This window comes from Littorina saxatilis, unplaced genomic scaffold (assembly GCF_037325665.1).
Source record: "Littorina saxatilis isolate snail1 unplaced genomic scaffold, US_GU_Lsax_2.0 scaffold_1803, whole genome shotgun sequence".
NCBI classification, from domain to species: domain Eukaryota; kingdom Metazoa; phylum Mollusca; class Gastropoda; order Littorinimorpha; family Littorinidae; genus Littorina; species Littorina saxatilis.
Window position 1 is genome coordinate 7,501 of NW_027128006.1, and position 5,000 is coordinate 12,500.

The following is a 5,000-nucleotide window of genomic DNA, read 5'->3' on the forward strand; positions in this document are numbered from 1 at the left end:
TGTCCATACCAAATTTCAAACAAATAATCTAAATATTGGATTTTCTGTTAATTTTTTCGAAAAATAAAACAAATTTGGCAAGTAGCAACTATGCGTTTCTTTTTTTGAACAGTATAGTTTGCTTCAGATTTCATTCAAACATTTGGACAGGTTTTGAGTTGCGTGTTAACAACTGTTTTGAAAGGCTCCCACGCCGTTTACAGAATAGATGTATGAGAGGCAAGCGGTCATAAATACATAGGGCATTGCGTCTTACAGCACAACTTAAAATAAACCAAATGCAGATATTTAAAAAACAAGGAAAACATCAACAAATCAATACAAATATTCATACCTGTGCCATTCTTTCTGAGGAATATAAAAAACTGGTCTGTGGAAAAGTCAATCCCATGGAAATTGAGTTCTATTTTACTGGCTTGCCCTTCCACTGCTGGGGTACAAGTGCACGCTGCCTTTACTTCTGCATCAAACACATAATTATATACATACAGCTATAATGCACTTTCACAGGTGCGTGTTATTTTTTTCAAAATAATTAACCTAACTCAAAGATTGACTGATGGGGAGATACATGGATGAATGAATAGATACATTGACACATCGATGAATGAATAGGTTGCCGAACTAATCGGAGAAAAACAACAACAACAACAAAACGTATATATATATATATGTATAGGTTACAACACGAGTGGTTTTTTATATGGCTTGTATTTCAGTCAAGACCCAGCGGATGAATATCATCGGGAGACACGAGCCTTTGGCGAGTGGCTCTCGATTGATATTCCCGCTGGGTCTTGACTGAAATACAAGCCATATAAAAAACCACGAGTGTTGTAATCTGTATATCCCATTCTACCATCAAACACAAAGTGTAGACTACTAGCGGCACTGTTGCGATCTGTGGAGTGTGAAACAGTGTTTTCAGCGAGACTTGGCCTTTTTGCAACCTTAAACTAAGTGACCGTCGCTGAAAAAATAAAACGAATGAGTGCATCTATAAGTACGCGGTAACACTACTTTCAGACCGTTTAAAAGCTTTAAGTAAAGGTTCATAAGTTGCAAGAAAGTAATGAAGTCGTATAGAAATCCATTTAGTTGAAGCGCACAATTCTTTTGCGTTTCAGGTCGGCGGAACGGGGAAACCGGTTTGGCCCCCATTTGGCTTACTCGACTCGATTCAGAATCGATTCCACGTTGTTTTTTTCGAACGCATTATTATACAATTAGTCTTATTGACAGAGAAGCAAATTTTAGGGAACACATATGTAGATTTAACCATTTGCTCCCTATTTGAAATGTATCTACATGTTTTGCGAGTGTGTTTGCATGAACCTAAACTGGTATGGGTGCGAGGAAAACAGGACCCAAGTCTGTCACCGCCGCTTGATTGCATTTTGAAAGAATATGACTGGATTACGGAAAAATACACACATGTTAAGTTCTTAGATACCTTCATCGCCAATGTGGACTTACTGCAGAGCCAGGCAAAAGAGTAGACTTGCTCGCAAAACACGTGAAACAGCTGATGATAGCGAAGCCCAACCGTGCCAGGTAAGGACGGTCTGACAGATTCTCAAAAGTCGTCTGCTAACGAAGCAAGGGGAGGGTACTCGTGTTTTTGTTTTGGTTCGCTAGCATCTGGTTATCTTGTAAGTTGAATGTTCGTTTTTTCCCACCTGCATTGCTTTCATAATGAAAGAAACGTTTGCTTATTGCATCTCATACATCAGATCAGTTCTGAGATTCATTTTTGCGTGCAACTGATATGGTTTTCTGAGCCGTGCAATACGATTTTGGAACTTCATACAAATGTGTCACATTGTTCGGCGCGAGGTCAAAGGTCGGGAGCAAAGTAGTTCTTCGCCCAAATCGGAATCTGCACTATCATATATTTTTTTGAGTCCATGATGTATTTATTGAGCTATAAAAATACAACATATATACCCATACTGAAGTAACAGAGACAAAGAAGGGAGGTCATGGGATATATATATATATATATAAAACATCAGAAATTGTGAAAGAAACAATTGAAAGTCAGCAGAGACTTTCTTCCGAGATTTGTTAAAATCTCTTATATATATATATATATATATATATATATATATATATATATATATATATATATATTTATTTTGCCTCACTTCTTTGTCTCTGTAAATGTACTCTAGGTATATTTTTTGTATTTCCATTGTTCTCTTGTTACATCTATGATCTAACTATTGCACTCTTATAACACATACAATAGTGGATAAATAAGGGTGCACGAAATGCATCATTGCTGGCTCTACTTTCTGTCGTCCTTGACATTCCAAAATGCACATGTACCTACAGACCGGATGTGCAAGAGGTAACCACGTTTTTAGAACTTGCGCGAGAGTCGTTCAGTGTTATAGCTGAGTTTTAGTCTCGACTTGCCGAGACTATCATCGTAGCGTCATAGATTCCATGCCGTCTGTCGTCCGTCGCTTCATATTAAGGGGGCGTAATCTGTTATGTGTCCTTCTATTCGCTGTTCTATTTCTCTCTTGTGATCAACATGACAAGCCGTATGTGTTTGAGTGTGTGTGCTCGTGCTCTCAACTAAAACAAAAGTCAAACTAGCAACCGTTAAAAATCCAGTCGGTCCGACCAGCACTGCTATGTTCAGACTATGCTCATGTGAAGTTACAGCGTGCCCGGTACACAACGCCCTTATCGGTACATCATCGACTACGAGGGTTCTCTGGATAAGCTGTTTAATGCATTTTGCGAGTATTTCTAGCTCTTCTGCGGTGCAGTAGGCCCTAAGACGATGAAGGTGTCCAAGATCTCAGGAGATGCGTGTGTAACTACTAGGTATTCGGTCAAATCCGTGTAAGAGGCTTTCAACTGACGGGGACAACCAAGCCACCATTATGCACCGACTTGACATAGATCAACAGACGTGCCTTTAGAATAAGGTATGTGCAGAGGTGCCTCATCTGAAGAGACAACTAAAGCTTGATGTTTCCGTCACACTTTGTCTTTTAGATATTCATGGGATGGTAACACGTCACTTTAGCGCCAGCACTACAGCGCCATACCTTTCAGCGCCACCATTTCAGCGCGGCGTCTTTTCAGCACCGTATTTTTTAGCGCCGTACATTTCAGCACGGGGGGGATGTCAGCGCCGTACACTTTAGCGCCGGGAGACTTCAGCGCAGTACATCTTAGCGCCGTGGTGGGGGGAATGTCGGGGAAGGGGATAAAAATATTGGCAAACCTTCCTCCCTTGCACGTTGAACAGGCATTCGAAACTGTGTTCGATCCTGCATCTCCGGTGTATGATGCACGTGGGCAACCAATCTTCGACTATTTTGGTCATGGTCTGGGGTAGAATCGGCCTCAACCAAACCCCGTGACCTGTGTTTTTCAACAATCTTGGTCCTGGTCGGGTAAACGGCATCACAGCACAGCGCTATATGGATCAGATCCTTCATCCTCATGTCGTGGCCTTTTTCCAGGCCCACATAAACTGTGTTCTGCAGCACGATAACGCTCGACCGCACACAGCCAGGGTCTCCCATGCCTTCTTTGAACACCATAACAACCACATCATGGCCTGGCCCGCCCACAGCCCAGATCTGAATCCCATTGAACATTTCTGGGACCAACTTCAACGAGAGCTCAACCAGATTCGCCGAGGACCCAGAACTACCGCAGAACTGCGTCAGGCCCTTATCCAAGCCTGGGGCAACATCCCGAGAGACGCCATCAACCGACTCATGAACTCCACCAGGCCAGGCCGTCATCAACGTCAATGGGGGTCACACACCATACTGACCATCTGTCGAGGCGTCCTTTGCCCGTGGCATCGACAGACTATGACATAGCCAAGAACATTGTTTGAAGAACATTCCACCGTTATTTTGATTCGTTGTACCGTTCATGACAAATGAAATATATTCAAATTGTGATTAAACGGTTTTTTTCTGGAGAAAACATTCGCGTTTCTTTTGTTGCATATATATATATATGCAGGTAAAGAGAGAGAGAGAGAGAGAGAGAGAGAGAGAGAGAGAGAGAGAGAGAGAGAGAGAGAGAGAGAGAGAGAGAGAGAGAGAGAGAGAGAGAGAGAGAGAGAGAGAGAGAGAGACCGAACGGCCGACGGAGACAGACAGACAGACATACAGGCAGACATATACAAAATTAGCTTGAGGCATATAGAGAGACAGAGAGAGAGAGACACACACACCGATATAGACGTAGATAGACGATAAATAAATAGAAAAAGAGAGAAAGAGAAGGCATTACTTGCAAATTATTCAATATTTTGCTCACTAAGCTTTATAAAGTTACAACAGTTTGTTTCCGGCTCATGTATTGATACGTTGGTACTGTTAACGATTACTATTGGCAATATTTCGCACGGGGTTTAAAACGTCTACTTTTCTGTAAATGAAATGTCAGTTTCAAGGGGTACTTTATCATGTCGTAAAAACACACGAAACTGCATGCATGAACCGAAAATTAACTACCTACCTGAACCTGAACTGCCGCATTGTCTTGTCGGTAGGCTTATAACCAGGAAGGAGAGGCACACACCTGCCCAACGCGTTAACATCATATTCACCTGCACAAACAAGATTCATAACGGTATAGAAGCACACCATTATACATGATCGTGAACCACGTCGTTGAATCCTTTCTTATTCACCGACTCAGCTCTATTCTGCCCTTTTCAGCCACCACTTTATTCATAGACATACATTTAAACTCACAACACGATTTGCAAATCAAAGTAAGACAGATATACAAACACACAGACAGACAGATATACAAACAGACAGACAGACAGATATACAAACACACAGACAGACAGACAGATATACAAACACACAGACAGACAGATATAGAGACAGTCGAATAGACGGACATATAGAGACACAGGCATATATTCCTACCGCCATGGATGTGTTAAAATCACACCAGACCTGTCCACCATTCGCCGTGTCGGTCTTTGCAAATGTCCATGG

General features: G+C 41.8%; 1 long non-coding RNA gene across 2 annotated transcripts in view; it reads right to left on the minus strand.

Annotated features, from left to right (window-relative positions):
* LOC138956371 (uncharacterized) overlaps positions 1-5,000 on the minus strand; it is a 12,276-nt gene that overhangs the window by 5,996 nt on the left and 1,280 nt on the right. For both annotated transcript variants that reach the window (XR_011452637.1, XR_011452636.1), the window contains exons 3-4: positions 4,507-4,597; positions 335-460 (exon numbers count right to left, since the gene is read on the minus strand). This is a non-coding gene — a long non-coding RNA (uncharacterized lncRNA). The remainder of the gene's footprint in view (positions 1-334; positions 461-4,506; positions 4,598-5,000) is intronic.